Here is a 10,176-nt window from a genome sequence, read left to right as displayed (position 1 = left end):
TCCAGAAGTAGAGCTGGCAGCAGGCTGTGCCTATTTTAATCTGAGTAAATTCTATCCCTTTAAAATGGCTTTACCAGGCTAATCTCCTCTCAACAGCTAAGAATTTAGTGTTATGGGAAGGGGGCCTAAACCTACCTTGTTTTACTAGCTTTCTATTATCTAACAATAAAGAGAATGTGAGAAGCAGACTTCCGCCAGGCTGGGCAAGGCTGGGGCTATGCACCAAGAGTGTGGAATAATGTTCTGCACATTAACAATTCAGGAGCTGAACATGGACAGAAAGCAAGTAAAGGCTCAAGGTGCTAGATCTCTCTATAAGATCAGAAATACTTGAAGTGAAAGTCATTGGGCAAATAGGCATGAAGGATGAAAGGTTGTAGCTATAGGGCAGGATATTCTCTTGGCTTGTGTCACCTGGAAAATAATACCCATAGAGCCCTCAGTTACTGCCCTAGAGCAGCAGGAGGGAGGGACAAAATGGAAGTGAGAAAGAAGAACAGATACATGGTGGTGCATTACCAGTCCCACCTCAGTTTCTCTAGCAACAAAGCTGGTTGCTAAGTCATTGAAGAGCTGCCAGAGTTGCAGAACCACTGCTCCAGGGTGGGTGGGCAGGCCAACAATGTATCTGTTGTTCTCATCCTGACTCCTTCCTCTTAGTGGTCAAGGTCAACTCCACAAAGCATCATGGACTTTACTGTATTTCTAGGATGTGTTTTGGTCCCCTCCAGGAGGCAGTTAGAACCCCTGTGGTGAGGCCAGGTCAGCCCATGGGAGGGAGTGTTAACAGAAGCAATGCTGTGTTGGTGTGGTCCTCAGGTCCAGGGAGGTTGAGTTAAATGGCGATATTAACCTCAGCATGATAACCATGGAGATAGTGTGAGCCACCGCTAGTGCTATCAGGGCTGAGAAGGACAGCCAATGGCAGGGGTCCTTTCAGTGCGACAGCAGAAGTGGATGCCTGAAATTTAGTGAGATGTATGTTAGGTATAAGGCTACTTATGAGAACCCCGAAGGGTTCAGAGGCCAAGGGGTTGGGCATGTGGACTTTTGAAACAGTGCACACTGAGGGGCAGCAAATACAGTAAACATGATGCACAGTATCGTGCACTGGCGTGTTAGCTACTCTTTGGTTTCCGGGACTAAAATATCTGATGGAAACGACTTGAAGTAGAGGAAAGATTTTTTTTTTTTTTTTTGGCTCAGCTTGCGTGGAGTTGTTTGAGTGCTCCGTGTGCTTGGGCAAAAATCCCAGAGGTAGGAAGGGGTGTACAGGATGCAAGAAGGGTCCAGGGATAAAGACCCACCTTCAAAGACCTGGTTTTTTTTTTTTTTTTCAGGCTAGATTTTACCTTCTGAATTTTCCAAAACCTCTCCAAATTGCACCATCAGTTTAGCAACAATCATTCAATACCCGAGTTGTTTAGAGGGATCCTTCATATCCAGACAACTCAATTATTTAATGAGCACCCAGAACCAGAAAAAGAATCTCTCTTTAATAAAAATCAATGCAGACAAAACCCACATGACTAAATTCATGTTTTGTTACCTTATAGGGAAAATGTACAGTCTCTTGGTTTCTACTATATTAGAGTGCTAACTTTTAAATTAACTAATTATCATTTCAATCCATTGTCTTTATCTCATAAGGAACATGCCTCAAATTCCACAGAATCTCAGAAGCGTAAGTTTCCTTATCCTGGGTGATAATTTACAACTGTATCAGCTTTGGAGTCAGAACTGCTGCATGTATTAGGTGAGATGAAACAATGATAAAGCAAATGCTAGTCACATCCATAGGAGTTTACAGTTTACCAGAGAGGTGCAAGCACACATGTCCCAAGAGCAGATGAGACAAAGTGTGGTGCTTGGGGTTTATGACAGAGGTCCAGACATCTACAAGCAATGATGGATGGTGGAAAGGGGGCCAGGCTTAAGAACAAAGTCCTGGGATCTTTCAGGATGGATAGAAACTGAGGTACTCAAAGGAGACGCTGAGTGTAGGCAAGGCAGTGGTCAATTTAGGTAGGGAACACAAGGAGGTTCTAGCTTATGTCTAAAGAGGAAAACCATCCAAATGTGCCGTAATTGATGCCCATGAACCTCACCCTCCATCTCACCTGAGTCAGAGGGGAGAATCAAGCAAGTGAGAGGTCACTGGCCCCTTGGTAAGGTCAGGGTGGAAAGAAACAATGATCTCTCAGTGCTGGGCTTGGAAGACTGTGTGACATGAGAAATAGAAATATCATCCCCATGGGAGAAACAGACACTTTGAGTAGAGGTTTCTTTCAGGTCTTTGATACCTTGGTGAATATTTTTCAAGGAAATGTAAGAAGTTTGTTTAAAATTATTTTTATAAATAATATAGAGCACTGGACTAGGTTATTTATGGAACTGTAAGAATCCATCCGCAAAGTCCCTATTTTCAAGTCCAGCAGGAAAGGAGGGAAACGCACAACTATGTGGAACTTGGAACACTGTACTTCTGTGCTGTCAGAGACAGTCACTACGCGTCAGTCATCGACTTCAAGGAGGAACTGAGTGGTAGTGTGGGCAATCCAGAAATTCTATAGCATGGAAACTGGGTGGAATTCACTGCCCAGCTGTGTTATCACGCTCCGTGATGCTGAAACCTGAATACCACAGCACCAAAGGGACCCGATTATTTCCTAGATCAGAATATGGCAAAGCCAAAAGAAAGAAGACAGAGTGGCCAAAGGCTCTAGCCTTACCAGTTGCTGTGGCTGCTCAAGGAGTTAAGCTTCAGACCTGTTTGGAAACAAGGGAATGAGCAACATAGGAAAAGAAGCAATCACAGGAGATGGAGAGAAACTTGGTCAATGAGAGGGCACAGTGTGCGCCACTAGGATGCTAGCTGTCTTCCTCTCAGTCCAGATCCCCTGGTCTAGAAAACTGCTTAGCTCCAGATGTGAGTCCTAAGATGGAGTCCCATCCTGGCAATACAGAGCTTATCTGGTGGCTTTCTGGAGTGGAAGGGGAGTAAACAAGACTGTGTGTGATGCATCTCCAGTGTCTCCTCTCTGGAAATTCACCCCAGAAAAAAAAGAGAACTCCATTTGGAAGAGATTGCACAGAAATTTAGTCACGTAAGTCCTTGGGAGTCTGAAAATGCTGTAAGACCTGCTCCTAGCTCAGCTTCTCATGTGGTTCCCTGTCAGGGGAAGAAGCAGGCAACGCTGAGATATCTGTAAGGCATGGTGGCTGCACTGGGGTCTACAGCTGTGTGTATAATGAAGAGAGGTTGCTGTCTGTTTTCCCCAACACTGTAGGTGACTCCTGAGCATTGGCATCATGAAAACATCTATTCTCTCCTGACAAGGCTTAAAAGAAGTCATGGGGAACCAAGTGTAGCAGAGACATTTCCAAGAGAAGGTTTGTGACCGCCTAGTTTTTATGTCCAAAGACCAAAGATATTTCTCAGAAGGAGCTTAGAGGTGGGCTGCATTCCTCTGTCAAAGACTCTTCTCTCTCTCTCTCTGATGAGATGAGAGAACTCTTTGTGGACTCAGGGGAAAGAGTGATTTACTCTTTGAGCTTGCTTCCTGTGGTCTACCTGCCTAGTGCAGTAAATGCCAAAAGTGAAAGATCACATGCAATCTTCACCACATGAGTAAGGAGGGACTCCCTCTGCTGGCAAGTGCCTCCTCTTCACCTGTCTGAAACTTATCCATAGGTTTGAATGACATTATTTTCCCTCATACATGAAAGTGCCTCTGAGCAGCTTGTCTGGCACACCTGATATTACCTACTCAATATCATTGCCACATGCTCCTCTTTTGTTCAGTAACCTAATTCGAGGCTGTAGCCTTGAAGGTTCCAGGGGCAAAGCTGAAAAGGAGTCCAGGTCAAGCAATCAAAATGCCACTCCCACCATTCCAGGCATTTAGAGATAGACACATGACCCAGTTCTGAGAAACGGAGGGTGGAAAGAGGACTCATTGGAAGCTTCAGAGAGAAACTGTCCTGTCCTTGAAAAAGACATCGTGTTGCTTCTGGCAGGGCCGGAGTTGCATAACTAGAGACTCTCCTGTTGTGAAGCTATGGGTGCGGTAGTTCTGGGGATAAATCTGGTCTGCTAAGGAGAGCAGACAGAACAAGAGAAAGAGTCCACAATTCTCCCTGGACTTACTCAGTTGGTGAATTGACCAACTAGAGTCTCTTGACCTTGGGACTTCTTGCTGTATGAAACAATAAATGTCTTTATCATTTGAGACATTTTACTTAGGCTATTTATTAATGGGTGACTCCCATGGAAACTTTATATTCCTGTTCTTTTCTTTAACAGTATTTGTCACATGTATAGCTACCTGCTTAATGTCTGTTTCTCCCACTGGAGTACAGACTTTAAGATGACAGGACACCTTCATTTTGTTCCCTGTTGAACTCCCAGGAGTAAAGGCTGGAAGTGAGTCAGAAGAGATGCCTAAAGCAATAGTCCTCCGCTCTTGCTGCTGCTCCTCCCTCTCCTCCCTCCCCCTCCTCCTCCCCTCCTCCTCTTTCCTCCTCCTCCACTTCCTCCTCCTCTTCTTCTTTTCATCTTTCTCTTGCTTCTCCCCTGCCCCTTGTTCCTTGGACTGTTGTGTTTTGTTTTGTTTTTTCCTGTTGTGTTTCTCTGCTGTCAATAAAGTTGACCTGCAAGAACACTACCTCGTTGCTAGGAGAAAACCCAGGATCCTATTCAACTCTAGTTTTATATCGCTGTCTGTACCCCATCAGTGCTTTCCAAGCTTTTACACACTTAACCTAGTGCACACCAACTGGACCAAAAGATTCATGAAACACATTTGCTCTTAATATGTTTTTTATGTTCTTTAAAGATGGTAGCTTTGACGCAATGTGTCAAATCTGACTTAAGATTATTTCTTACCATGACTTACTTATGACTTACTTATTTTTCCACGGACTCTCCCTTTTCTTTGGAATCCTTCATTCCCCAGCTTTTCTGATAAGGTGTTATTGGAAGCCGGCATAAACTGTACAAACTTGAGCGAAAGTACGTGGACTTTTCTCCAGTTAGTAGAAAAACAAACAACCATTCTTCCTCCTCTGAAACTTAATGGCCTCATTCAACAAGTGTGCACGGGCGTCATTCTCTGTGGGCTTATGTATGTAATAGTGCATGCTGGAGTTGCAGGAGACCCACAGCCCCTGGGCGGTTGACACTCCCCGGGGAGTCCTGGTCTAACGTTCTCTCCATACAAGTAGAAGAATAGACCCTCACTGTATTGCTCACTCCGCAGGGAAACTGCCCTTGTCCTTGTGAATCTGCGGCAGACGCTCCTCTGGGAGAGGGAAGAAAAGGGAACTCGCTACAGCAGGATCTCACACCACCAGAGCACAGCACACTGCGGTGGGTGAGTATATAAATATACCTAGAAAACCATGATGCACGCCTTGGGATACTGTGTCTAAAAGGCCACCGGAAAGCAATAAATTACTTGCTTGAATAACCAAGAGATCTCTGTGCCTTACAGATGCAGGAGTCATAATCTCTGTGTCCCTGGCATACATCATGCATCACGTACTAGATGAGTTAAGGCTCCAGAGTCCTGAAGAGCTCAGGGCCAAACAGCCCTTGGGTCACGTGTCTTGTAGAAGGGCACCTCTGTGACACCGAGGAGCATGTCCAGGGTGTGTGCGCCAGTTTGTGTTCTGGAATGGAGAGAGAACCAGCCAGAGAGAGCAAGAGCCTGCAGTGAAACAGGCTGGAGGCACAGTGGTGGAGAGGGAAGGGGTTGATGAATACCCCCCTCAACTTTCCTCTCCCTGGGCCCACACACTTGAAATAGAAATAATAACACAACCAACCACCCGCTTGCATCCACGATGTTATCGCCCTACTTAAGTTGCCTCACTCCGGAGGTTCGGGGGTATAAAGTGCAGACTGTCGCCATCGCCGCAGGCGGGCTCCGGAGTTCAGGTTAGCGCCGGCGCGGGTGACCCCACCTTCAAGGAAACAGGCTTCAGGCTCTCCCACGCCACGCCGGCTTGACCCCCGCCCTCCTCCGTCCCTCCTCTCCCGCGAGCTCCCTCCGCCCTCCCGCGCGCCTCCTTCTCGCAGCGGCCCCCACAGACCAGAGAGGTGGCAGCACCCACGTCGCCGCAGCTCCTGCCCGCAACGCGCCCGCCGCGGTCCTCGCTCCCAGGCAGCGCGAGCAGCAGTGGCGCCAGCAGCCCGGACCTTGCACAGTGCGCAGGGCGCTGTGGGGGCAGAGCTGACCTGAGCCCAACCGGGGCCTCAGGAGGGCGGCGTGGTGGAGGACGCCAAGAAGCTGCAGACGCGCGGAGGGGACGAACTGAGCACCTGGAAAGTTACCCGGCGGCCTGGTGAGCCTGGGGGCTCGGGCACTCTCAAGGTTCGCGGCGAGGGCGGGAGTGGGGACGCGAGGGTGCTGCTTGGCGTGCGTTGCGCGGTGTGCACCTCTCCCACACCCAGTCGTTCTCTACTAGGGACGTTTGTATGTGGACGTATGGAGGCTTTTCTTTCTCCTCTTGTGGCGCCGGTGGCTCCATACAGTACTTGGGTTTAGAGCTCAGTGTGGCTGTAACATCCTTTGGGTTTTGAGGTTGGGGGCTCAGGGGTGCTGTCACGATATGCCATCCTGGCTTTGTTCTCCAAGGTCTGAATAACTGATAGGGCACAGGAGACTCTTGCAAGGACTTTTACAAGTGCTTGTAAACTTGTTTGGGTGTCCTGTCACTCAGCACCTTGAGGCTCTTGCACGTTTCTGCATATCCTGGTGAAGAAAGGAAAAGAGCAAACAAATGTCAAGAAACCAGCCACTTTGGAGATGAGAGAAAAGGAAATGGGTTCAAGTGCAGTGTGAGAACCGAAGGCAGAGGCAGAGCAGGGGCAGGGAGGCCAGAGCTGAGAACAGAAACCAGCACAGGGGGACCATAAGGAAGGACGAAGCCTGCCGTTCAGCGTCTTCATCTTGTTTCCTAAGTTCTGTAGGAAAAAGGCATTTTTTTCCTTAAAGAGAGTGCAGCATCCACCTGCTCCCTGCCACACCCCCATACACACACACACACACGCGCCTTAGAAACCATTTCTCATCTTCGCAAGTTTCTATTTAGCTCACAGAGAAGGCGAGCATCCCACAGAATACACAACAGCTGCTGCTCCTGCGCCCCTTGCGTTCTGTACACTGGGGTAATGAGATGATGGAGCGAAGAACTCTCTTTGGAGAGTAAGACTGTCCTCTCTGTCGAAACCCTGCATACCTGAGAATAAACAATTTGCAGTGGTGATGCCTGCGAACCCCCCTTTTAACAGTCCTTGACTCCAGGCCTCTGTGGCCTCATGTCGCCTGATTCCTCTGTGTTATTTTCCAACTGTGCCGTCTTCTCTCATGTTTTTATTTTTTTTCCAGCTTCCTTGCCTCATTATCCTGGGTTTATCAGTACTACTATGTAAAAATTCTCTGCATGCCCCACGAATGCCACCCTGACATCAGCTTTTACCATGGGGACTTTTAAAATGAGGTCTATCTTCACTCTTCTGAAATGGCTAACCTCTGTATCTTCCCTCTGACCTCATTGCCTTTGACACATCTGGGATTTGAGCTGTGGCCTGTAGGTGTCTTGAAATTTCTATTTCCACCATGTCTATTGTACTTCTTTCCTTCCTACAACTTTTCCTTATCCTTTGCCCGCTTTTTTTTTTTTTTTTCTTCTCCTCTTCTTCTCCCACAAATTACATTTTCACAGGTTATGGCAAGTCCACACTCGACAATGTAGGTATCTCTTTCTTGTCTCCCTCGGTGGTCTCATCTTTGAGTCTTGCCTTTGCAAGAATCCACCTAGCCTCTTCTTCGCATGGACATCTCCATCTTGTTGGCCCATGGGCATTACAAACTCCATACACCTCTGTCTCCTTAAGTCTCCTTCTGCATGACTCCGCCCACGTTCTGTCAGTGTCATGGAGGATCAGCATAGATGGGACTCCATGGAACATGGTTCACCAAGTAAATGAATGACACAGAATGGAACCATCACCTTCCTTCCACCTGCCCAAGATCAAAACATTGGGACTGACTTGCGCCATTGTCTTGTGTGCAGTTAGAGACTCTACCCTGAAGTTGGCTCTCAGTCACCTCTATTTTTAAAAATTATTCTGAAATTTGAGATTATAATACAATCACAACACTTCTTCCTTCCCTTTCCTCTCTCTAAAACTCCCATATGCCCCTGTTGCTCTCCTTCAAGTTCATGGCCTCATTTTCATTATATATATATATATATATATATATATATATATATATATACATATATATATGTGTATATATATATACACATATCATATCAGTTCAGTCCATATCTTATTGCTTGCATGTGCATTTGCTTGTATGTGTATTTCCAGGCCTGTCCCTTTGGCATTGGGCAACCAATGGGTGTGCTGTTCCCTGGGAGGCTCACCTCTCCTGCTCCCAGCTCTCCCCAGTTGGCTACAGTTGTCTGTGTAGGTATCCCTCCTCACTTGAACAAATGGCTTCTTAGCACAAGCTTTCCTTCCAGTCTAATTCTTAGATTCCGATGCTGCTGTCTTTATGTGATCACTAATCCCTGGAAACTTCCTCAGTTTCCACTTCCTTGTCAACTACTGCTCCACATCTTAGTTTCCCCCTTCCATTTGATTTTCTGCTCCCTTACTTATTACTGCTTACTACGCTTCTGTGATTGAAATTTACACAAGTCTCTCATTTCGAGCACATGTCCAAAATTAAACTGGTACTCTATCTCCCAAGCGTGTTCCTCATGCTGGCTCATCCAGTTGCAGCAAGGTGAACATTCAGTCTTTATTATCTCTTGTCTCATCATCACTCCAGTTCCATCAGGTATAATATCCTGACTTGTGCATACCAACCCACATTTCTGTGTTTATTGTCTATATGCTCGTGTAGCATTTCCACCCCTCCAAAAGAGCTGGATGGAATGTGACTGAACTTTTTAGCATATGCATACATAGTATCCATAAATCTTGTTATGTGAATTCTGCAGGGTGTAGGGTCTTCCACAGAGAGCTGGTAGTGGCTGGAACTTTGGTATAACAGGCTCATATGGCTGTCAGCTGGGAGGAAAATGTTCTCAAAATAGAGAATCCGTGGATAGATAAAATAGCAGCAGGTTCCCAACTGAGCCATGTGTCCACTGTCACAGGCCAGGTGGAGAGATTTTAACTGTAGCACTGATAGGAGACTTACCTGTTTCTCACAGGGTCAACTCTGTATGGGTTGCCTTAGGGAGAAGAAGCACGGACTTAGATAGTCAAGCGGTGGTTAATTATTTTCTAAAAGAGCTCTGTCGAGACACAAGCAAATGGTAGTATCACAGAGATATGTATCATTTTCATATAGTCATAAAATTTTACCCAAGGAAGTCAGAAAAATCCCCTCCACCATTTTCAAGCTAAACTGCCAACATGATAAAAAAAATAATCTGTTCTGCTTGTCATGATTTATTGAAGGAAAGGAAATTGCAGTTACCTGTAACCATTGCATCTGAGAAATCCTCTATGGTAATGTTTTCTTCCTCCTTGTTACCATGGAGATAGTCTGTATTTTCTCTAGTTCAAGAAGTTTGAGGCTCTGGGCTGGCTTTAATCTCATAAGCACTTCTTACTTGGGTTGGTGCAATTGCCTTTGTTTTATTTCCTCTAAGCTTTCTTCATGTGATTCCATAGCTATTCCAGGAGCATTATCTTGTAAAGGACAGATATGACTATACAGCTTGAAAAAGAACTTGGCTTGCATTAAAGCCCAGATACCATAATAAGGCATGTGCATTTTCAGTTTCTTACTCCAGTATATTACTTTTTTAGCTTATTACTCATTACTTTCCTTCCACCCATCATATATTTAGCCCATTTCTTCAGTGAGTTAAGCTTTAGGTTTTCTTACATTTATTTCATAGTAAATCTTTTCTAATTAATAGACTCCACTTTGGGGCAGTTTTAGGTTTATAGAAAAGCACAGCTCCTATATACCATCCCCATCAGTTTTCTTTGCTTCTAATAACATTAAAAACATTAATTTTTTAAAATTTATTTTTATTTATGTGCATGTGTGTGCAGGTGTGTCAAATGTGTGTGGTGCTCACAGAGGTCAGAAGAGAGCATCAGAGCCTCTGGAGCTGGAGTTACAGCCAGCGGGGAGC

This window comes from Acomys russatus, chromosome 28 (assembly GCF_903995435.1).
Source record: "Acomys russatus chromosome 28, mAcoRus1.1, whole genome shotgun sequence".
Taxonomy (NCBI): Eukaryota; Metazoa; Chordata; class Mammalia; order Rodentia; family Muridae; genus Acomys; species Acomys russatus.
Note: the sequence above shows the minus strand (reverse complement) of the source record.